Here is a 26,145-nt window from a genome sequence, read left to right on the forward strand (position 1 = left end):
AGTTTCTCTGACCTCTAACTCCTCTGCACTACTGCTCAGAGTGTTAGGCCCTGCAGAAAACTGGGTTCAATCACAGTTCCAACTCAAACCATCTGTGCATCGTTCTTGATAGGATTTGACCATAAAATATTATCACAGCCAGACATGGTTCAACGATCTTCAGCCTTGGCTGCAAGTGTTGCTGGACCATGAGTACAAGTCCCTGGACAAGACGGCCCATGGTGGACTCAACGACCAGTGCACCACCACAATTTAGCAAGTAGACTCTGTAATAGGGCATTTTGTGGGTGGAACATTATACAGGAACTGGCTCATTCTCTTGTAGTTATTTTAACGAGTAAGGTCATATTCTGCCTGTTCAGTCCTGCTCAGGTGAGGCCCACTGTCCCACTCAGTTACGGGTTATGTGTGTGTCCATGCATACTCACTCCTACAAAGGGAGCCCGAAATACAGGTTCGCCAAGCCATTCTTGAGCCGCCATACCAGAAAGGGCAGTATGACCACGATCATTCAGTGCCTCCCCAGGGGCCACCAATTGCTTCTTGAAAGAACCTGGGAAGCTGTGGGCCCACAAATCCTGACACTGCACAGAACCATGGAGTAGTGAGTGGGAGGTCAGATATGTAGTGTAGTAAGAATCACCAATGACATAATGATGAAACTTTTGCCTACAGATAAGCAGTGCAGGAATGGGTTATCTACTGGAGTTTATAAGACTCAACCTTAATGTTACAAAACTGCATGCTGGGCTTAAAGACACATGCCCGCATGAGGCCAGCAACTTGTCACGGTTGTCACTTCACTACTATATGTGTTATCCTCCAGATACACCCAATTCAAGTAATCTGCAGTGAGCTGTCTGCTTTATGTGTGGGGTTTGTGCTCTCAGTTCACCCTACAAATCCCCTTGGACTCAATATTTGCGGATTCTTGTGCATGATAATTAGCAGCCTCCTATCTAGGCTGGTTCTGCGCAAGGTGTAGGTTCTTGGCCTGGTGGGTTCGGCACTTCCAGGTTCCACAAATGTGTCTCCAGCCCACTATCTTGGATCTGCGTTATCTTACTCTAAATTAATGTAGTGCATATATTATCCATTTCTAGACTGCTAATATGGTGGGTAGATATTCACACACTCAAGTGCCCAGTGTTACTGGCACACCACCGTCTATCAGAGTGTGGTACCACCTTCCAGACACTTTAATGTTCTAACACTTATAAGTATCAACACAAAAGAGATGCTGTGCCCCAGAAAGACAAAGCTCTCTCAAGAGGGAAACTATGGGTCTGGTTTAGAGTTTGGCAGACAGGATACTCCCGTACAAATGGGTCAGATATCCCGTCCGCAGTAGTACAAGTGCTTCATAGCTTCTGGCACTTGCAATAAAGAGGACAGCAGTGGTGTTCGAACATTTTTCAGAGTGGGGGTGCTGCCTTTAATGTTATATCACTGAAACCATATGTACTGTGAAGAACCCAAGCATCTTACAAAAAAGCAAGTGCAGCAAATGTGTTGCGCCAGTTCAGCAGGAGAGTGGTATGGGTGTGATATGTAAGCAGTGGTGCATTTCGGGGCACTAGTGAATTAGCACACTGTCATTTACAGACAGTATGTCCTGGTTGAATGGCCACTCAATTTGCATAGATGTCCAGTTTTACTAGTAAAACTACATGGTGCGAAAATGATAATGTGTAGAAATTGGGTTTCAGATAACATTTGTCATTTGTTCATCACCAAGTAAAGTTTTTTGATTTGATCTTACCAAAATCTTCGTTTTCACACTTCAAAATTACAAAAAATGACTTTATTTGCTGATATAATTTGAAATATGTGTACTGAAAAAAACTGGCATCCTACGGTCTTTTCATTCGTACCTCAGCTGGATTGCCACCTACCTCATTTTTACAAAATCCTCTCACTTTGCAAACAGAGAAACAAAAGCACACTCCAGTTTCTAAATAAGCATGAATGTGTCAGAAGACATAGCCTATTTGACCTTTGTCAACAAACGTGAGATGTACCGATATAAAGTGGAAAAAATGGAGACATTTGGAGTGTAAGTTAAAAGAACGACTGATAAAAGCAATTTGAAAGAGAAAGAGAAAACGAACTTAAAAAGTGAATAAGGGAGAAGAGAGCCACATGGGAGAAAATATCATACAGTGATTAAAGAGGAATAAAACACAAATATGGTATAAAAAATAGAAGATAACGTAATACATGGAAGAATATGAATAGTTGAAAACAGTATAAAATACAAGCATTTACAATGCAACGGTCTCGCCTTTGCAAAAGTTAGAGCTATTGGCATTGTAAATGACAACATTTTTATTTATGTGTTGGTTTTGAAACAGATAAATAAATGGCATTGTCATTTACAATGCCAATAGCTTCTATGTTTGCAGTTTATCTATGATCTTTGGGGAAAACAATAGCCTGTGATAATGTGGAATGCAATGATCTTAATATCCACACATTAAAAGAGGGACACTATGTTTGCATATTATGTATGACTTTTTGGGAAAACAATAGGCTGGTGAGACGCCTACAGCGGAATTCAAAGGCGAGACGTAAAAAATGTTTGGTACAGTCTGATTCTGCACATCTATAAAATATATATATTCAACGCACTTAACAGTGAATCATTCTGCTCATTTTGTGGCAGCCTCTCTCATATGTATACAGCCAATTTTATACTGTGTGCAATTCGATTTAAACTTTGGCAACCTCTTATACTGTGTGGAATATATTTTTTTAATGAGTTATATTCAGTGTTTTCTGTTACAGGCTGGAACCTCCTTGCACCATAAATACATTTCATTATTGCCCAGTGCATCTTCAAGTACTCAAATCAGTGACCCTCTAGTTACACGGACAGACATCTGATGTTATTGCATTAATAAACCAAGCTTTCCTAGCAGAACAATGTATTTACCACAGTTTTACTTGTGTGTATTACTCATTTTATATAGTTACCTGCAAACTGTAAATGAAAGGCCTAGAATATAATTACATACAGTGCATTTTGTTATTTTAGCCACATCTCTGACCTCCCTTCCCACGCTTCCCGAGGACTCCCCGTCGTACTCGCCATTGCAGTTACCATACCCTTTAGATTCGACCGCTGATCTCAACCCCCTGCTTGTTTACTTATGAGATGTAGAAAAGGTGCCATTCGCATCAGTTATTTCCAAACGCTAGTACACCCCGTGATTAGCAGGCAAGTAGTGGTGTACAGACCTTCTGCATTGTGTATATGTATAATTGAATAGAGTAAAAGGTGACATTAAAGTTGTTAGGGCTTTGCTGTCAGACAGAAAGCCTTTACTGGTTTCCACAAGGAAGGCAATTACAACTACCTGCGTTGCAATCACTGACAGCCACCCGAGGACAGATCTGACACCGCCGTACTCTAACGAACCCTAGCCCCACACCAGTAGTGTGTTTAGGAAACAAAAGTCCAGGCCGCAATACTCCCGTTACGTACATAAATCGGTTAACATGAGTCTTATAAGCAAGACTGCGCGAGAAATGTAAATAAAACAAACAGTACAAAGGAGAACTTTAAAACAGGCAAAGGGCCGGAGGCGCTGCTTCTCGCACAACTGCCTGGTTGGAAATGGATCCCTGGTGGTAGGTACTGAGCTCTCCTCACCTGCTGCCTCTGTTGATGACACAAAGGTGAAGTCCCCGTTGTGAGATGGGTATGCAGGGGGCTGCATGATGTCCTCGGGGCGGGCTCCACGGCCCCTCTCTACAGCTGGGGGCTCGTCTGCCTCCCTGGCCCTGCCTCTGCGTCTCCCAGTGACTTACGCACAGGGGCGGGTATCTGTTGCTCTGTTTTCCGCCTGCGTTTTCGAGTCCACGTAGCGACAATATATTTGGCTTCCTAGTAGCTTATAAAAGTATTTTGGACGATGAGAGATTTAGCATATGTATTATAGCCTTTTGATCATTAGTTACAATGTCATAGATACTTTTAACATACACTATTCCTGCATCGATCTATGTGAAGCAAAAAGAAAACAAGTCAGGCGGCACACTATAGATACACGTTCGTCGTAGGCGAGCCCTAAAAATGGTAGCGGACCAGAGAGGGAGCATCTCTAAAAGGAGTTCTGCCTCCTGATTGGCTGTAGAGGAGCCGACGCGGGAATCCTGATTGGCTGTAGAGGAGCCGACGCGGGAATCGAAACCTGTGGTGCGCGCGCACCAGAGGAGCGGGGGCAAGGGAGCGCGAAGACGCCGAGACGAGGTAGGGGATGTGCGTGTAAGCGCCTGGGGTTCTCTGTGTATGTGTGTGTGTGTGTGTGCGTGCGTGTGTGTGTGTGTGTATGGGGGGGTTCTGTATGTATGTATGTGTGTGTGTATGCGGGGGGGGGCTGTATGTGTGTTGTGCATGTGTTGTGAAGAGCCTGTTGATGCGCGCGACCTGATCCCGGCAGGCTGCTGCTGCTGCTGCTGCGTGCGCGTGACAGTCTGTTGTCCTCTCCGGCTCCCTTTCAGTCCTTGAAAGCCGGAATGATAACAATAGTCTCGCTCTGCGACAGCAGGCCTTTGGCCTGCAATCGCAGGGCGAGACCTAATAAAAAGGATAAATTAAGAATGAAAAAAGGAAATTAATGGAAAATCAGGGATAGAAAGAAGAACGAAGAGATGAACGGAACACAAAAAAAGAAGGCAATGGTGAAATGACAGTGACAACATATAAAAAAAAAGTAAAAATGTTGAAAAGAAAGGAAAGGGGCAATGCAAGCAAACTATCAGAAATAGCAGCAGCTGAAGTTACACAGAGACACCGACAAAACGAACAGAAGTACATCAGTTAAAAGAAAATACAGTTATAAAGAAACAAAGGTGAATAAAATGGTCCTGCTCACCTCTGATTTAGGAACAGAGCTTCTCCCATCCCTTGCTCTCTCGTGAATGGCGCGAACCACGGAGATCCATCCATTCTGCCCACATCACCAGATAACAATGAACTGCAGTTACGAAAACTCAAGGAGTGCAGTCTGTCTGCGCTCAGTGAGGAAGTGACAGAGGGAGGGGCAACGCAGCTTCCTCTTCTGGTCACCCTCTTACTGGTAACCTTAAATATCCCACTAAAAAGCACTGTCACCGTCTCTGGCACACGTGAATCAAACATGGCTCCCGCCCAGATCCGCTCTCCTGGCCCGCCATCACGAAACCTGCCGCCTTTTCTTTGTGATGTGCGTTGGGTGTCACAGTGAGAAATGCATCCTGGTGTTTTTGCAGAGGTTGTGAACAATAACAGAGTATCCAATGAACTTTGTTGACATTCTACCTACAATGTAGGATGTAGGCAGTCCGGATTTACATGGCGCGCACCAAAAATAGAAATGGCTTTTGTGCGTTTGAATAAAAGGTTCTATTATAAAATGACCTCAAAAAAGAGGAAAGGCTGAATGCGCCCTGCCAGCGTTCAAGCCTGTGACATACATGTAGTACAAAGACTTCTTCCACTGAGTCACTGGTCACTGGAATGGCCTACAGGCTGCTTACATGAGAGGGGTTTCCAAGCCTCCTTCAGTTTGGTTTCATTAAAATAAATGCACCATGCCAAGAGGGCTGCCAAGGTTTGCAGGCAGACAGGAGACATTTGACACTAGCTCTTCTTTTAGTTTTTTTGCTTTAATAACTGCTTCTCTACTCCAAATACCTTTGTTGGGCAATTGATGAAACTTCATTTGACCTCGTTCTCAAGCTCACTTGTGGGCACTAGTGCCCAGGATACAGTTTTTCACTCTATATTGGATTTTATTATTTTTGTGCATGAGACAGACCGCCTCACCTCGGCTTTAGTTGGTGGCATCTGCAAGAATCATGCTATCGAAAAATGCTTTGCCCATATTGTCGACTGAAATTAGGCTCCACTTAAAGCCCAATGACTGATTGTGGCTGCTCTTGAAATCCACAGATGGCACTTAATCGAAGACCTCGGGGAGAGCCCTTACAGCCACTTTAATACAGTACAAAAGGGGGTGGTGATGGACGGAGCATCTGAACCAATCAAACACTCACACCCAGTCAAAACATCTGGGTTTGATCCATCACCGTTCTTTAGCCCACTCTGCCACCCGAGTTCAGACATGGCTATATGCAAATCAGTCTGACCCTGTGCCTCATGGGAACAGTCCAGCCCGAACTGCCAAGCCATGCCTTCCCTGGACCGGAAACAAGCTTCCGATGACCGGTTTCTGGCATTACAGCAGTCTTCAGCCCGGCTTGCTTGAATCCAGTGGCAAAGTGAGCAAGGGACTCACGTCTGAGCATACCCTGCCACACTTATGGCAGCCAAAGCGGTACAAAAGAGGGTGGTGATGGACGGAGCATCTGAACCAATCAAACACTCACACCCAGTCAAAAGATCTGGGTTTGATCCATCACCGTTCTTTAGCCCACTCTGCCACCCCAGTTCAGACATGGCTATATGCAAATCAGTCTGACCCTGTGCCTCATGGGAACAGTCCAGCCCGAACTGCCAAGCCATGCCTTCCCTGGACCGGAAACAAGCTTCCGAGGACCGGTTTCTGGCATTAAAGCCGCCTTCAACCCGGCTTGCTTGAATCCAGTGGCAAAGTGAGCAAGGGACTCACGTCTGAGCATACCCTGCCACACTTATGGCGGCCAAAGCGGTACAAAAGGGGGTGGTGATGGACGGAGCATCTGAACCAATCAAACACTCACACCCAGTCAAAAGATCTGGGTTTGATCCATAACCGTTCTTTAGCCCACTCTGCCACCCCAGTTCAGACATGGCTATATGCAAATCAGTCTGACCCTGTGCCTCATGGGAACAGTCCAGCCCGAACTGCCAAGCCATGCCTTCCCTGGACCGGAAACAAGCTTCCGAGGACCGGTTTCTGGCATTAAAGCCGTCTTCAGCCCGGCTTGCTTGAATCCAGTGGCAAAGTGAGCAAGGGACTCACGTCCATCACCACCCCCTTTTGTACCGCTTTGGCCGCCATAAGTGTGGCAGGGTATGCTCAGACGTGAGTCCCTTGCTCACTTTGCCTCTGGATTCAAGCAAGCCGGGCTGAAGAATGAATATAGTATTGTGGAGTGGAGTGGAGTGGAGTAGAGAACAGTGGCATAGTGTGGAGTAGAGAACAGTGGCATAGTGAGGAGTAGAGTGGCAAACAGTGGCATAGAGAGGAGTGGCGCAGAGGGTCAAAGATTGGTGTAGTGTACGGTGTAGTAAAGTGACATAGATGGAAGTGTTGTAAAGTGGAGTGAATTTGAGTGGATTGGTGTAGCATAGAGTGGAGTGTGCAAGGAATGAGGGTAGTCAGGAGACACGTAAAAAGACACAATCAACAGAGCAACTTGACATCTGAATCATAGGAAGAAATGGTTTCTGAAACAGACAACATTAAGGGCTAGATGTAGGTAATTCTATTTTACCGACTCATAAATACTGAATTTTACCGATTCGATATTTATGAATCGGTAAAATAGAAGGAGGGAGATGTAGGTAAATTCTGTATTTGATTTACCGATTCTGTAAAAATCGGTATTTACCGAATCGGTAAATACCGATTCGGTATTGCCCATTGATTCCTATGGGCCTTGAAGCCCATAGGAATCAATGGGCAATACCAAAGCCCATAGGAATCAATGGGCAATACCGAATCGGTATTTACTGATTCGGTAAATACCGATTTTTACAGAATCGGTAAATCAAATACAGAATTTACCTACATCTCCCTCCTTCTATTTTACCGATTCATAAATACCGAATCCTGCAAGGGTGCAGGGGGTGTCACTTTGACACCCTCTAGCACCCCGAATACAGGCACGTGTAACATGTGGCACACATACATGCTCTAAGGGCATGTCTGTGTGTCACATTGCACAGTGTGCATGCACAGATGTGCATGCACACCTGGAATAGGATTGTGTGGTAAAATACCGACTCTAAAGGGCCTGTGGCACTCTCAGGAGTGTCACCTACATTTGGATTTACCGAATCGGTAAAAATACCGATTCGGTAAAAATACCGATTCGGTATTTTACAGAATCGGTAAATTTACCGAATCGGTAAATTTGGCCCCTACATGCCCCTACATGCCAATTCCTAAATACCGGTCGGTAACGGCCGAAATCGGCCGTTACCGACCGGTATTTGGGCTCCTACGTCTGGCCCTTAATCTCCAATAAGGAATCCCTTTAGAATGTAAACCACATCAACTAGCTCTCAAGCTTCAAACAGTATGGAGGGGCCTTTGTGAATAATGGCTAATACACTATATTAAAATGGTGGCGCAGAGGGCTTCTTTTGCATGGAAAAAGACTATCTCAATGCATGGATCAAACCGTTTCTGATCAGGTTTTATGAATAAATATGTTTACTGCCAATATTTATATACATGGACAGTATGTGTTATGAGTATAAACACGTTTTTCTTAAATCTCAGGCCCAGATGGAACAACATATTGTGGAATTCTATACAAGGCCTGCCCCTGGTACTGCATAGTACTAGATTCAGTGAAAACCTGTGACAATAGTGTCTGTCCTTGAAGTATTTGACCTTTGGCCTTGGATAGCTTAAAAGCAAGCTCCAATCCCAGCTCTCAAATGGGGCCAAACTGTTCAGCCTTGCCTGCTCACTCAGAAGCCTTTTCCTTTTAAAAAAAACAACTATATGGTACATTAAGTAAACACTCAGCCTCCGTTTCAGCTGAAATGTCAACATTCTGTCTGTTGAGGAAGCAATTGATGACACAACTGTGTGATCTGACTTAAGTCCTACCCTGGTAGGCCAGCTGGATTGATCGTTCTCTCTTCCTCTTTCTAGCGCTTGGAGCTGGTGAGTTTAGATTCTGCAGTTCTCTGTGTTATTATGTGTCATACAAGAAAATATTTGCATACAGTGACATTACTGCTATTAGACCTCAGTGCTACTCAAAGTGGATAAGTCATTTGCTTCTAGTTTAAAGGTCACATCATTTCCATTAACAATGTGTGCGTTCGCCAGAAAAATACCACAAGATTAGAAGGAACTAGCTTGTATCCACGCATTCCTGGTACACACTTCTTTTCCTTATCAACTATGCATCTCTTTGAAGTTTCATCTGATTATGGTACACCTGAACTCCCACAGGGGAGACTTTTCCTACGCATTATTTTCTTTCACTTAGAATGCTCAGAAGCATGTTCTTTTGAAATACACTTCCCTCTTTCACAACATCAAGTTACTAATTGAAGTGAACAGTCCAGGTGACTGTTTACACATAGATGGATTCAGTTGATTGCATCTTAGAAATGGTTATTGGGGCATTATGATAATTTTACTTCTGTAGACCACCGATATTCGAAAACACATGAAGCACAACCAGTGTGCCTCTTGGAAAAGGACGGGCTACATAGCGGACGAACTCTGTCTTACCTGCCGCAGCTTTATCTCCTGAGACCCGGACCCACGCCTCGCGGCACCCGTCCGCCGCTCGTTTTCCTGGGTCCCACCAGCAACAGCGCACAAAGGTCTGAAGCAACATTCCACCAAAGCTCGCCGTGGGACTGCGAGGACCAGCGGGCAGTGCGATAACCTGCCACAGCTGGTCCTCTTCCCGCCGCCTCCTCCCTGTGCATAATAATCGGAGGGTGTGGCCTCCCCTAAAGGAACTATATAGTTGGACCCTCATTTCCGGGCCGCGGGACGCGCGCGGACGCGCTCGGGCGAAGACCGGGCCAAGAGCGGGCCCGTTTGTGCCCGTTAGTGACCGGCCCGGGCCACCCCCCTATTTGCTTTTTTCTATTGCACCCCCCTGACACCAGGCATCTATGGCTGGCCGGGAAACACGGAGTAAGTCCTTGATTGCCGGTGGATCTGTTACCTGAGGTATGGAAAAATTTCTTATCAGGGCGAATAACATTCTTGATACGGAAATTAACATTTTGGAGAAACGCCTATCTAAAGAACTAACGTCTATAAAAAGATCATCCTTGGGGTCCCTGGCTAATGCCAAAACACCAGAAAGACGTGATGATAACTTTGTCCCTGTGGTGGTTATTGAACCCCCTCTCCCTGATGCAGATAACCCGCCAAGAGCGGACTATGACTCTTTGGTGAAAGAAATTGTACCCGGAATTAACCACGTTATTGATAGTAACAATGTTTCTATTGTTTCTGCTCCTGAAGAGAGCTCTATTAATTCTAAGTCTCAGGGGGTGAGGGAAGGTGCTATTAAGAAACGGAAAATACCATATAATAAAAAAGACAAAAAACCTGAAAGGTCTTCTAAAACAGCCAAACTACATAATGATTTGTTACCACCCCATACCACCCAGGAAACAGTCTCCCCCAGATGCGAGGTCTCTATTGAAAGTATAGCTGCCCTATTTAAATCTATTATATCTCCGCTAGAGGCAGAACTAGAAAGGCTGTATCTTAGAATGTCCAACATTGAGAAAACCACAACCACTATCCTAGCTAATTCCACTAAACCCAACAGCCCGTGTACTCTCCAAACTGCTCCCATCCCCCCAGCCCTGCAACCCATAACTGCAACCCAACTCTCTGTTTGTCCTACAGTAGGCCCCCCAATAGTTCACTTCCCTGCTAGCCTAGATAATAATGCAACTTTACAACAACCCTCTGGTCACCAACCCCGCATGTCCAATCCTCCTGGACTAATGGCCGAAGGGTTACAAGGGTCTCCAAATAAAGAATTTAGTGCCCCCAGACCACGCCGACCTGATCTCCCGCCGGAAGCTAATCGGTATATGGTAGTTCTAGCTGGAGCTCCCCCCTTGGAAAAAGGGGAAACTGAAACCTTTAGCTCCCTGAAAAGTAAAATCATCAAGTGGCTCAATTGAAATCGACCCCTGCCGGCCCATCTGCATAATGAAATTATTATGGTAAGGAGGGTACCCTGGATAGGTAAGACGCAGAAGTCCATTAATGGGGATTGCATTACTGTCAGCTTCAGAGACCCCCGTACGGTATCTCATATCTGTGCGGGATTCAACAGGTCCTTTGACTCAACCATCCAGACCCTCCCAGTCTCCTTCTTTTTTCCACCGAATAATGTAACCCAATATAAAGGAAGGTATGACTGGACAAGAGTCGAACGAAGGGGCAGACAAAGATTATATGAAACTAGACCAGCTTTGCCACCCCAATATACACCCCAGCACAATCCTTTTTTTGAGTACAATCGGTATAGCTGCCTAGAGGACCTAGAGGGAGTTGATTGACTACCCCCAACAAGTACTCCTGAGCCCTCACCTTCCGAGATGGTTAATGATATAGCAGATGGGGAATCCGTGGGTAAAGTCATATGTCCAGATAAATGCTTGGTAATCCCTCCAATATTAGACATGCTGCCCCTGATACCTGCTCAGCATGTCGAGATGATGGATGCCTATCTTCGACCTTATGCCCTGGGCCCATCCGGCGCGGGAAGTGCTAGTACAGCCTCCACCTCTAAAACCGTTCATATAGAACCAGTACTGACATCCAGCCGACCAGGTTATTTTATGATGAGCTGGAATATTGCAGGATGGCGACAGAGGGTATCAGCCCTGGGCTGGAGGGAATATATCTCAGGGTTTGACATCCTCTGCCTACAGGAAACCTGGTCTACTATTGATATTCATTATGACGGCTTTGTTTCTTATAACTGCCCAGCACAAGAATCTGTTATGGGTAGGGCTAAAGGTGGTCTGTTGATTTTATTGTCTGTGCACTTCCCAGTACGTGTAAGATCCTGCTCTACTGTTGGTTCACATTCCCAAATACTGAAGTTAGAAAAAGTGGAGGTCAGAACATCTTGTTGATCAACCACTACAACAATACATTTGACCCTACTAGTACTTCTGTTGTAGATGAACTTGAATCAGCTTTGAATAAAATCTGTAACGATACCCACAAACCTTTTGATATTATTTAGGGAGGGGACTTTAATATCAGAACCTGTTCGTATTCTTATACCAAATCATGCGGGTATGATGGGGATAATGGGGAGAACCTGGCTCATTTTATGCATACCCCTTATGGTGTTTCTCTTAATAATCTCCTGCTAAAGTATGACCTGGTAATTCACCAACCTGCCCTGGATAAAGATGGTAATATCGCCCCAACCTTCACAGGGAGGAATACTGCCTCTGTCATCGACTATTTGTTAATATCGACCCAGATTGCTTAAACTCTGTACGGTCCCGATTATAATGGATTTCATTTCGGTATTAGTGATCATAACGCCCTAACCATGTCTATTCTTATATGGGGCTCTAAAAATCTTTCTGTCGGCAGGATTGTAGATGAAATTACCCATGCAGGCAAAATGGTATACGGATCAAATGGTGTGGAGCAAAATCTGAGGACTTACATCGGAAAATTGTAAGAGCTGGCACGAAAGTGATATCACGTTGCCTCGAAACCGATGCCACCTCAAAGTGTATCATAGCTGATTTCGAGGAACTTGGTACTATAATAAAAAAATCACTTACCATTAACAAGGGCATAACTAAACGGGTAACGCTAGGCTGGTTTGATCAAGTATGTACTCTAGCGCTAAAAGATCTTAAGAAGGCATTATCTAACCTCCCGAGAGATCGGGAAGTGGTTAAACTTCTGAGGGCTAAATACAATCTCGAACTAAAGCGTAGGAAACAAGAACTAAGAGAGCTAGCTTGGGAAGACCTGACTAAGGCTGCAGCCTTATGGGATAGTAAATTATTCTGGAGTATCGTTAACAGTCCATTCCTCCAGAAGGAAGGATTTCCAGTTCTTACTGCCCAAGTCAGCGAGGATAGCTGGGTCCTACACTTTACCGGGATCTTTGACCCAATTGGGGAGGACCAGGATAATTCCCGTAATAACCCCATCATACCCGACCAGACACTGGGAATCACCCTCCACGAAGTCGATATGGCAATCAGTAAGAGTAAAGGGGGGAAAGCCCCAGGACCAGATGGGGTCCCGATTGACCTTTATAAAACCGACCTGGCCCTGTGGAGTCCCCTACTGACCCAAGTATTTAATGCCGCTGTCGACGATACTACCCCGTCAACCTGGAATGAATCTGTAATTATACCAATCTATAAGAAGGGAGATAGAGGAGAGGCTAAGAACTACCGCCCTATCTCCCTTCTGGATTCCTCATTAAAAATCATGAGCAGGGTCCTATTGCTTCGCCTGGAAGAATGGGCCGAAGGCAATAATATTCTCGCAGCCTCCCAATATGGCTTTAGAAAAGGCCTTGGCACTATAGAACAGTGTATTAATTTAGATCTCTTAATAGGAAAATACACTAAAGCCAAACAGGGTTCCTTATTTCTTTGTTTTGCGGACCTTTCTAGTGCCTTTGATTTGGTTGACCATACTTTGTTGTGGTCAACCCTACTCGATATGGGTGCACCGACTGCGATCATTTACTTTCTGGCAAGACTCTATTCTAACTTATCTGCCCAGATTCGCTACGGTTCAGAGGGGGCGTGTACGAGAAAGATCAGGGTCAAATCTGGTATTAGACAGGGTTGAGTGTTGGCCCCGCTGCTCTTTTCTCTCTTTATAAACTCAATCGAGCAGGAACTGAAAAACGTCCAAGCCGATGCCCCGCAAGCAGAAGGTCTTCCCATTCCGGTGTTGCTTTACGCCGATGACACGTCCTACTTTCAAGAACCCCAATAGGCCTCCAGAAACTCATGAATTGTTTTTATGATTTTATTCAGGGGAAGAAACAAAAAATTAATAATTCAAAAACATTTATCATTGCATGCGGTAAGAAGGTACACCATCTTAAACCTTTTTTCTTTAAGGAAAATCGCATTGAGGTTGTGGATAATTTTTGCTATTTGGGCATTACCTTCAACAATGGAGGGTCTTGGACCCCAGAGCAACATAATGTAAAAGCTAGGATGGGTAAGGCTTCCCAAAGTGTTTTTCGCTTTGCCACTAAATTGTGAAGCCGACGTATTCCGGATATGTTGAACATTTATAGACACAGATGTGCTTCTATAGCACTATATGGTTCGGGGGTCTGGGGACATTGGCCTCAAAGGGACCTACAAATACTGGAAAATTTATTTTTAAAAAGACTACTCTGTCTTCCTCCCTCGGCATCCACTGATCTGACCCACAAAGAACTAGGGTTGGACTATATATCTGACCTATTAGGACTGAAACCCTTAATGGTGTGGAGATCTATTTGGTCCAAGGATGAAACTAGCTTTACCAGGGAAATAATCCAAGACTGTCTGCACCTGGATAACGTCTCCAAAATTCCATGGTTAAAGTATGTTATTTCAACCTTCAAGGAACTCTATGATCTGGATATACGCGAAGACCCAATATGTGTAACAACCTTATCTAAACTGGAGGTCAAAGGGGAATTTTTGAGGGACAAACATAATAAGCGAAGAGTCCAAACTAGAGATTACTCGACTCACGCTTTCTATTTTTCCAACAAAGAAGAAGGATTTGGCCCCCCTATGTACCTCAAAGTTATCAGCAGACGGTCCCATCAATTTGTCCTCACAAGATTAAGATTAGGCATTGTGCATAACTTGGTGGCATTCCCAAGGATGAAAATGTATTCTGCCACCCCCTGTCCTTGTGATGGATTAACTAAGCAAAGTACTTTGCACTTCATGCTAATATGTCCCCTGTACAAATCCCTGCCAATTTTCTACCTCAAACCATTGTTCAAAAAATATTCTGTGTCTACCACTGGTAATGCTATGAAACTTCTATTTTCACTTATTACCCCAGATTTATGTTTTTTTACCGCAACGTTTATTTTAAAATCTATTACGGCCAGAAAAAGTATGGTTTTTAACACTATGTCCATCTTAACCACAGCTGCTAGTCCATGTTTTATTCTTTGTTATGCTATGCGCTTCCCCTCTCGTAACAATTCATGTGTATAATGTTTTACCCTGTATAGTTTTATGATGTTTTTTTATAAACAATCGAATAAAGTTTAAGAAACGAAAACAGAGGTTACTACTGGGATGAAGTGGGTGGCATGGTTTTGCATGTTCCCCAGGCTTTCATTCCTGAATGCTTTATGCACAATTCAGAGAACTTTAAACGTCATTAATTCTTTCACCAGAAGCTCATGAAATGTTGTCAACACTTTCATTACATTGTGATGTCTCTAGCCCATTCTAGCTCAGTAATATTTAATTCATTACCTTTCACAAGTTATATTTTGGGTAGTTTAGTTTATACACCATATTCCAGTAATCAAATCGTGTCTTTAGTAAAGATCCCATTTGCGTAGAATAAAGTAGATTAAAGGGAGGATCTTTCGGAGCATGGATTGTTGCAAATTGTCACCCTTAAGTATGTTTTGCCTTTGCGGTTGCTGGTGGTGGCCTTCCAGAGTCCGAGGGTGGACTTGGAGTCTTATCCCCCATACCCATTGAGCTCAGGGAGTCGTATCAGGTTGGGCACATGTTGGATATCAGTCAAAATCCACAAATGCCCTGTCTGCTAATTTTCCACATTTTAGATGTGGGAGACGTGCCATTTTTGTGTCAGGGGGGCTACAGCTGGCTCCACCAGCAGAAACGTTGTCTGAGGGGTCATCTTCCACACAGCTGTCAATCAGTGTATGTCAGAACTACTGTGCTATTTAAGGTAGTCGTTGAAATTGTTTCCTGTTCTGCAGTGCCAGAGAAAACCAAAAGGAAACAAAAGAAATGGGCCCCACATGCTGAGAGAAACCTCCCAGCACACCAGAGCTATTGATTTCGTGTTTTTCTGTAATAAACTCCTGCTTTGCAATTTTGTATTGTGAGAAAACAAACTATTTTTCAGAGCAGACACATCAAACATGGTGCCCACTCAGTAAAACTATAAGTGGAGCTGGAGCAATGGCCACTCTGCTGAAGGGGGGATTTATCACTAATTATGGTGGGTGGTGCCAGGGCAGTGATGGCTGTGGCCATAGACTCTGCTCACCTGGTGTGCTTGTGGACTGCCCACCATTGTCTAGATGCGTACTGACCAACTTTTGGTGGCAGATGGTTGTGTCACTTGGCTTTTTCCTCAGCATCCCTTGATGTTTGCACTTTACTCTTCGCTGCCACGATTTATGGGCATGATGGAGTAAAGATCACTTACTGTCCTTTTTTACTTGGATGGATGTATACGTACATGATCAGTGCAACTCCATTACACATGATTCTGCGTGCCCCCTTGAAGCATATATGGATTCTTTATTATCCATGTGTCCCCAATCAACTTAACCTATTATTTAGTTCTTGGTGTGTGTGTGAATCGAGATTAGTTCTTTATTTGTGACCCATGTGATCTACTCTTCCAGCTTGATACTTATTGTTTGGGAGACTGCTTTTAGCAAAAGACCAACATCGTCCTGAAGATGGGCATGTGTACACATGACAATGCAAGACCGAAACGTCGATGTATTTTCCGCAGTGTACTGCATACACTTTGAATGCCATTCAAGGATGTACAGACTTTTGTATACGTTTTCTCTAGGGTAGACCCTCACATGTATACATGTCACATATGTGCACGCGCTTCCATGATTATGACAAGATATATATTCATGATTCATGTGTACTACTGACGAGCCCCTCTTCATAGGTTTGTTTTCAGTATTGAAAAAATGATAAATCTAATAAATGCGTTTTATGTTTTTGAATAAGAAATAGTGTATGCTGCATTTTGATTCCTTTCGAAGAGGGTAGTACTGAAGGACTTCTTCAACAAAAGGTATTTGCAATAGGATGCATAGCCACTCATCCTTTGATCCAGTCAGTGACTAAGAACATTCATCTTTATATAGTATATCCTTTGGAACATTTGTATGTTGCTATAATACTCTAAGAGATTCCCTCAGTCTTTACTCCATCCAGAGCAAATACTGGTGCACCCAATGGTACACGTGTTTAAGGCACTTTGTGATTGTGTTCTGTCTTTCTTGTATTTTACCCAGTCTAGTGTGTATTTGGTTATCCTTGCTATGTATTTTTAAGTATACCCCATGTTGTTATTAGAACTGGGTCAAAGGGACACGCATAGGCTGAATCATAAAAAGGCAGGTTGAAGGAAAGCTTGAAAAATAGAAAATTTGGTTTCTTTGTTATGTAGCAGCCTTTAAGGTCGGGAGATGCTCAGCCTAACAAATTTAACACCTCAGATATCTTGTGGATTTGGCTTCCTGGGAATGATCTTTGTTAGATGTGCCTCAATACCATTGTTGGCATTGCAAAGGAAACGTAGACATATGATAAAGCATTGATTTAAAATGTCCAATTTGGGGGTCCTGCTAGGGGCCTTCATGTGTGGTTTAAACATGAAAAAAGTTGAGATGCCTTCAGATTTAGAACACACATGAAAAATCAAGATATCAAGATACATTTCATGATAATTAAAACACACACAAACTCATTCTGTGTGCACCCATAGTCCACGGAGAGTCACTCCCGCCTCGCTGGACAAGCAACATCCTGGGCAGCGAGAGTTGCATTGGGCGCTAGCTGGGGACAGCAGCTATCATATCTACTTGAGGCAGTGGTGTATCAGTCTTGTAACAGCAGGTATAGTGGCACCGGGCTCTGTCACATGAGGAGTCCACTCTAGCCTATTTTCCTTGCTTCCACTAGGTGTCCATAATGTCTTGCGGGAGAACTTTGAGTAGATAATGTGTTACCTCAAGGGACTTTTGAGTACGAGCTATGACCTTGGGTTAAATTGTCACGTGGGATATCAGAAAGTGCATTTTGTATCATTTGCACATGATTTTGTGTAATGTTCCCAATATTTTTTAAAATGTCAAGGGGAAAAGTTACACGTTTTGGGCTTTGGCAGTGAGGTTCCGTGGTTTTCGGGACCGGACTCCATTTTGTTTGCGTTGTTCATAACGCCATTTTGTGTTGCCCTCACGTAGGCCGTGAAGGTAACCGAACGAACAAAGTTGCATGGGCCTCATTGCTCATGTATGCATTAAACAGGCCCTTTCCTGACTTGTGAGTGAACTGCAGGACGCTGACCTCTTCACCTGAAACTGACCCTTCACGAAGCCAATTTCTCTGGCTGATCGTTGTCTGAGATTGGCAATCAATGTTCAGGACCTCATTAACTTTTAGTTTCCTTGCACATATCTTATCCTAATCAGCATCTGAATTGATTCTTTCCTTACGACTTTTCATTACATGGGTAGTGCTTTCAATTATGAATTTGTCCGGCTTGCAAAGATTGAATTTGGGACAGTCCTAATATTTAACTTTTGGGTTGGGTTACTGGAAATTGGGTTTTTGTTAATGTGATACTCAGTTAGAAAATGTGTCCTATTGGTCAGAATTTTGCGTATTGGGTGTACATTTATAATGAGAATATTGTGTATAAAAGGTGATGTCTTGCTCTATGAAATTTGAACAGTTTCTTGAGTTGTACACCGTGTTGTATTGCTGAGATTACTGTTACTAGCTGCAGCTAATAAATTTGATCTCTGACGCCACCTAGAAGTATTCCGTGTCTCTGTTTGCCAAGACAGGAGAACCCGAAGACTTTGGGCGTGTCCCTGGCGCCGCTGGGTTCTAAAACCCGGTTCTTCAGCAGTTATTTTTGGTCTTGTATAGAAACAGTTTTATCTGTATCGCCAGCCTCATGTTTTACAAAAGTTCATAATAAAAATACAGTTATTGGCATTTACATTCAGGGGCTGTTGTTTAGCCCTCTAAATTCATGGTGTGCTCAAGTGTCATGTATAGTTTAATTCTGCGCAGAATACCTTAGAACATGGTTTAATTGGTCTACTCACGCAATCCTTTGGCTGACTTATGCGGCAAGAGACGGCATTTTGCCTGACTCATATGTAGAGCCATCTGAAAAGGATAGCACCGTGTGCCTCGATTGCTTGGCCATTCCTTTATTTTTTTATGTTTGCCAATTTTTTTTGTCTATTGCATATGTTGCAATTAAAGAATACTGCACGTTTGACACGTCCAAACCTAGAGTCTTTGCTAATTTCTCTGTAACAATAAATGTTACATTTGGTGGAGCGTGAGGTGAAGAATCTATGACAAATTGAAATGTATATCATATTTAGTCTTAATTGATAGGTATTAATACATTTCATACAAAGTTCACTGGCCTTCATCAGCATTTAAACTGTTTACAAACTATAACAAAAACTGATACACTTCAAACCAATACAATAACTTCATTAAATTAATCCAACTCCAGACATTTCCATATTGCCTGCCAAAATTGATGCTTTTCGTCAAGGTGAACTACTCTGGCCAGTAAGGTAATTAAACAACATAGCCAACATGTTTTTTGCGGCTTCAATACCCCTTCAAATACCCTTCCTTAAGTCCATCACCCAATCACCGATTCTTCCTTCGCTTGATCAGTTTGCTCAACCATACAGCGGCACCATCTATCAGTCCATGCATTTATACACTAATTCAGGTAGTCAACCTGTCATATATTTATCCCATCACCCGTCCGGCCATTCCTTTTTTTCTATCCATTCATCTATCCATCTAACCATCCTTCACCTTTCCATCATTAGCCCATCTATCTGTCACCAGAGCTCACTCCTCTGCCAGTCCACCCCATTCTGCAAGTGCTATTAGGATGTTTTGGTTTTAGCCAAAAAGACCCACAGGTGTTTGTTTAGGACCAGCTGTTTTAAAAATGATTTGGTGAAAGAATGATAGTGTGTAGTGTGTGTGTCATATGCGCCTGTGGCGAAGCTTGTTTGTGTATAGATGTTGTTCAAAGAGGAGTCAACCCAGAGGGTCAGAGGGACCTGGGTAATTACATGTTATGAAAAGAATGGTCCCTGACCAAGTCAGAATTATTCATAACAAATTACATAGAAAACCAATAAATGACAAAATTATTTAGTAAAACACTATTGTTTTATTCACTTAGGGCCCGATGTAGGTAAAACGCATTTACCGATTTTAAAATACCGATCCGTACCGATTCGGTATTTCAAAATCGGAAAATGATATGTAGGAAATAATCATCGGAAAAATACCGAATCGGTAGCATTCGGTATCGAGAGTCGATACGTACCGATTCGCCAACTACCGATTCGGTATAGGCCGGGTCGGACAAGTCCGAATCGAAAAAAAAAAAATGCGGAACCAACCGAATCGGTAAACGCCGAATCGGAATAATAAATACGCCCCATGGGCCGAAAGGCCAATAGGAAGGCATTATACATTCAGAATCGGTATTTACCGAACACATTCGGAAATTACCGAATCGGAAAATACCGATTCGGAGAATGCCGTTTTGCCGAGCTGGTTGAGTGACACTGAAGACATCAGCCAATGAGCTGTAAGCACCCTCCCCCACAGGGTGTGGCAACCCAGGCAGGTGCAACTCATCAGAACTTTCTGGAAAGCTGCCTGAGCTGAGCAAACACAGAGAGAGCAGCATTGTGAGCAGGATCCCTGAGAGACATGGACACCAGCACAGAGAGCCAGAAGGCAGGGCGTAAGCGCAATCCTAAATTCAGCACCATGGAGCTACAAACTTTGGTGGAGGAGGTGGTGAGGGTGCACACCCAGCTATATGGCAGGCAGTCCCTGACTGTCCCGGAGAGCACCAAGAGGAGGCTGTGGATCGACATCGGGGAGAAAGTGAATGCAGTTGGTGTCACCCACAGGAGCCTAGACGACCTCAAGAAGAGGTTTTATGACATCCGTGGCGTGACCAAGCGCAAACTGGCCGACCTGCACAAGCAGGCTGGACTCACTGGAGGAGGAACAAACCGTGCGCCACCCCTCACTCAGCTGGAGGAACTAGTGGCGACGACCATCGAGAGGGCCAGTGTCGTGGGCATTGGGGACCTGGATAGCTCATCCCGAGCTACAGCTACAGGTAAGAAGCATGCGCAACTTGACACACCATACCAGACACCTCCCCTACAGACCCAATGCACAGCCAAACCCCAGGCCAGTACAGCTAGCAACAGACATGAGCAATGCATTGTGCTAAATGTACTCAGCAAAAGTTACCAATAATGCCACAGCAGAAGCATGAGATAAATAACTGTAATACAGCATCAACGTGTTTGTAATGAGATGTGCAATGCTTTAATAGTTGTGACTGGAACACATTAGCACCCACTTGACAAATGCTTCTTTGTACCTAGGGGCACCATCAGGCGGGGGAGCAGCATCAGCTCCAGCACCAGCTCCAGCACCAACAGCCAGTGCGGCAGTGGCAAGCACCAGTGCAGCAGCACAGGAGGAGGAGGACAACAGCTGTGCCCTGGCAAATGAGGAGGACACAGGACATTCCCTCACAACTCCACACTCCCCCGACTGTCTCAGTCTCAGTCGCCCTCATTGGTATTCTCCCCGGACAACACACCACCACAGAGCCACCCTGCACCTGCCACTTCCCCGGCCCGGAGGAGAATAGTGGCTCCATTAGTCATCATGGAGGGGGCAGCGGGTCAGGCTCCTGCACAAGACCCCGTGACACCAGCGACACCAGAGCACACACAGCAGGGCAGCAGAATTCCACGTAGGCCACGTGCTACCAGCAGCCCAATACCAGCACCGGGAGGCAGCGTCTTCGCAGGGCTGGAGACCAGCATGGTCACAATACAGAGGATGCAGGCGAAATCCATCCTGGCCTGCCATCGCCAGTTGCGCCTGCACAACCTGCAGATGGGTGAGATGACACAGGGCTTCAAGACCTTCGTTGACAGCAACAAGGACATAGCAACATCAATTGGCCGAATGACCACTGCCATCACCCAGCTCTGCACCAGGTTGGATGACCATGAGCTGAGTCGTCGCAGGGATGCAAGAGTCACGAACAGGTCACTCACCCGCCTTGCGGCTGCGACTGCCCAGTCATGCCAACGTGGGGCAAACATGGAGGCCAGCCTCACACAGAACATGTCCGAGGTCACTAGGGGCATGGGCCGTATAACAACAGCCATGGAGACACTACTCATCTCCAACACCGCAGTGAATCCCGTCCTGGGCGAGGCTGGGGACAGCAGCAGCCGCAGCAGCCCGGCCAGCGCTGCGTCAGAGCCGCGCCGGAGCACCAGGCGCTCAGCTGAGGCTGCAGGGCATTCTGAAGGGGGTGAGGTTCATCCCAGTGGGCCTGCTAAGCGCAGCAAAAAATAGGACTGCCACTGCGGGTGAGGCAACCCGGACATTGGACATTCCTACCCCTTGTTGTTTAACTTTTCTTTTGTTGCACATCAGTGCAGTAACGTTGATGCAACATTATTAAATTTAATTTCTGAACACATACATTGACCTGTTTGTGCATCTGTACTCACTCAGAAATAGTTGTCTGTGATCTCCTGACGCCTGTATCTGCCGTCAGATGGTGCAGAGACTCCAGCAGGTAGTGGTAGTGGGACAGCATTGTCATCGTCGGGGTCCTCGTAGTCGGATAACTCTACCTCAGTGCCTTTCCTGACTGCAAGGTTGTGCAACATTGCACAGACAGCAATAATCTTGCAGCAGGTGATGGGGGTATATTGCCTTGCACCTCCGCTCTTGTGCAGACATCTGAACCTGCTCTTCCAGATGCCAAAGGTCCTTTCCACTACGTTCCTCGTGCTTTTGTGTGCACGGTTGTACCTCCTTTGGCTGGGTGTTGAGGGGTTGAGGTAAGGTGTGAGAATGAACGAGCGTAGGGCATATGCACTGTCGCCTGGAAGGAGAAGGGGTAACATTACTCACATGCATACATGTATTTCACACTGCAATTTTGGTAATGGGGGTCTGACACTGTGTCTTACCTAGGAGGTATCCTTCGCCAAATTCCCCTGCCATCAGCCGTGCATAAATCCCGCTACTCTGGAAGATATAGGAGTCATGGGTACTCCCCGGAAACTTTGCAACCAGGTCAGTGATCACACACTTGGCATTGCATATCACTTGCACATTTATGGTGTGCCGTGACTTCCGATTGCGGTATACGTATTCGGTGTCAGCAGGGGGGCAAATCGGTATGTGTGTGCCATCTATGCAGCCAATGATGTGGGGGAATCTTGCCATCTGATAGAATTCAGCTTTTGTCTGTGCCAGTTCTGCATGGGTGGAAGGGAAGGAAATGTAGTGGGCCATCCTCTGGATCATGGCATCAAGGAACTTGTGGAAGAACCTTGACAGGCTGCTCTGGGTCACCCCTCCTGCCACAGCAACTACACTTTGATAGCTGCCAGACGCCAGAAGATGTAGGCAGCATAGCACCTGCACCTGCACAGGGATTGCATGTGCCCTTGGGGTGGGGTGCTGCAACAGGGGTTGGAGGTCCCTGATGAGGTCTCTGATGGTGTCTGCCTCCAGCCTGTACCTCTGTAGGATCTCTGGATCTGTCAGCATGCACAGGGTCACCCTCTGCCTGTACACCTGCTCCTCTCTCTGCCATTCCCTCTCACCTTCCTGCTGTAGCCGTAGCCGTCTAGCTATGACATAGAAAGCTGCCATGTTGCAAGTAGAACTGCATTTTGGGTCCTTTTTTATAGGTTGCACCTGGTTACCACCTGATTCCAATCCATGGTAATTTCCGAGTCAGAAATACCGATTTTTGAGCAAAATCGGTATTTCTGTGCTTACCTACATCTCAATCTTAGGGTTTTCGCATGGAATCGGATTTTCACCGAATCGGAATATATACCAATTCGGCGATTTTACCGAATCGGAAAGTCACCGAGTCGGTCGGATTCCGAATCGGGAAAAAGTAGTAATCGGAAAAAATCTCCGAATCGGTAGATTACCTATTCGGAGATTTTTTCCGATTCCTACATTTTTCCGATTCGGAATCCGACCGACTCGGTGACTTTCCGATTCGGTAAAATCGCCGATTTTGCAGGATTTCGGCCTCCTACATCCCGTTGTCTGTATTCCGATCGGTAACGGCCGAAAATACCGATTTTCGGCCGTTACCGACCGACCTACATCGGGCCCATAGTGTTTGTGAATTTCATTCTTGCATTGTAACTTTTTAACACAGAATTACCATTTTTATCATTTTCAGTGCCCACGTTACGAGGAAAAGGGGGGGGGTAAAAGTGCAATGTGCAGGGATAAGTGCAACTGGAGTGAAAGTGACAGGTCAGTTATAAATTTCTTCTAACAATTAACAATGGCTTCACATGGGAGCCATACAGGAATGCATCCAACATTTTTAATGAAAATAGTATTCAAAGCATCATGTTGTAACTGGTGTTGATCGTCACACTCTAGTCATGTGTTTGAGGTCTAGCAGTCGACGTTTTGACCCTGTTTGTAGGGATGGTGTCCCTTACATGGCGGGTCTTCTTCAGGACACGGGGAAGGGGGTGGGCATGTCCTATAGGAAACATGATTGAAATTACTAAAAAGGCCAGCAAATGGGAAAAGGGGTTCACAGAGGTACATGAGTTTGCAAAAAGGTTACTCATTAAGACAAGGCCGACATAAATTAAGCCGAAGTGCATTAGGCAGGGTTGGGCTTGGGCTGTGATCTTATCCTGCATAAAATGTGTGTTATTAATACCAAGAGGGTGACACATAAAAACATGCATCAAGTGTAACCACAGCGTTTAAAATTTGACAAAAAGATCATGGGTGTTACCTTGTTGGGGAAATAAAGCTGTCTTCAAATATCGTCCCTGTGGGGTGAGATATATTGATATTCATAGTGAAGTCTATTGACATAGGTTCTTTTATCTACAGTAACATTCATGAAAATGTCCGTATTTACCTTATTAATGATCCGATGGGATCTCAACATGAGTGATGCACCTACGGGAAAGAAGAGTGGGCAGGTGTTATTGCTGCCCCACTTCTTTAGAACACTGGGTAGTCATTAAAAACGGAACCGAAAGGGGTTACCTGTTCCATAACTTGAGTGCATGTGCCGGGGTCTGCGTTACTTCAAGACTCTGCGCCTAGGAAATAAAATCGAAGCACGGAATTAAGTCCCGTGGTGTCCGCATAAATTATTTTACTTATAGACCATGGGAAGGAACGGGGGTGGAAGGTTTGAGGTCTGGTTACCTGAAAAATCGGGTCATGGTGCCGCGTCCCCAGCCATCTCATACTCTCCGTGAGCTAGTCTGGCGTCCCGTACGGCAACAAGTAAAAACGGGCAGACTTCCGCATCACATGACCATAGTAGACACGGTGGACAGACTTAACCAGTAACTATGGTTACTTGGGTGACGCCTCGATCGGGGAGAAAAGGATTCAGATGTTCGTTGTATCGGCATGAGGTTATAGTAAAATACAAATATGAGCTTGATGTTGCTACTTATAATTTTATATATACACCTTGTAGGGGGTTATAACAATCTGTGCTAAGTAGGGAAAGCATGGGTGATGTTATGTTATACGTGCATGATTTATACCAAGCTGAATGAGTTGCACCAGATATTATATAAGGTAGTGATTGGTTGGATCAAGTGTATGTACTTCACTGTGTCATCATTGAATTAGAACGAGGGTGTAGGGAATGGACCTTACATCGTTGCCATTTGGATAAAGCTACTGTCCAGTTCGTTGAGTCCCTCATTGATGGAATTAAAACGGGTTATCCACTTCATTTCCCGTAGGTTCAGCAAAGAGCTGATGTTGCCTCCCCTAGGGCCAAGTTTCACTTTCTCCAAGACAATCCACTTCAAGCAATCCGGTACATGTCCCTGTGTTTTACAATGGTCCACCAGGGGCGCCCCTATGGTTTCACATCTGATTCGGCTGTTATGTTGGAGAATCCTGGACCTCACTTTTTGTTGTGTTTGGCCTACATATATCAACTCGCAGGGGCAGAGGATGCAATAAATTACATCCATAGTGTTGCAGTTTGTGTAATCCTTTAGCGTGACAGTATGATGTTTATAGACAAACTCTTTGGTTTGAATTGTGTAGGCACAAGCTTTACAGTTCCCACACCTGTGATGTCCAACAATGGGTGGCAGATTCCACATTGATGCGAGTGAAGGAGGTGCTGGTGTATCTAGATATGAGCAAACAACATGTTCACGTATATTTTTAGCTTTCCTGAATGAATGCATAGGTGGGTCATTTCCAACATCGTCACAGATCAAGTTCCAATGTTTATTCACAATTTTCTTGATCTCGTTACTTTTTGTGGAGAAGGTAGTAACGCATATTAACCGGTCCACTTCAGGTTCCTCTCTTCTGCTGCCTTGCAGGAGGGAATC

General features: G+C 44.8%; 1 protein-coding gene across 3 annotated transcripts in view; it reads right to left on the minus strand.

Moving 5' to 3' along the window:
• Nucleotides 1–26,145, minus strand: part of LOC144754408 (torsin-4A-A-like) — a 132,627-nt gene that overhangs the window by 40,728 nt on the left and 65,754 nt on the right. Inside the window, exon 1 of one of the 3 annotated variants that reach the window (XM_078642139.1) lies at nucleotides 4,881–5,034. The exons of the other annotated variants lie outside the window; for them this stretch is intronic. The gene's annotated coding sequence lies outside the window, so the exon portion shown is untranslated. Of the gene's footprint in view, nucleotides 1–4,880; nucleotides 5,035–26,145 lie in introns of those variants that run through there. 3 annotated transcript variants of the gene reach the window in all.

This window comes from Lissotriton helveticus, chromosome 5_1 (genome assembly GCF_964261635.1).
Source record: "Lissotriton helveticus chromosome 5_1, aLisHel1.1, whole genome shotgun sequence".
NCBI lineage: Eukaryota > Metazoa > Chordata > Amphibia > Caudata > Salamandridae > Lissotriton > Lissotriton helveticus.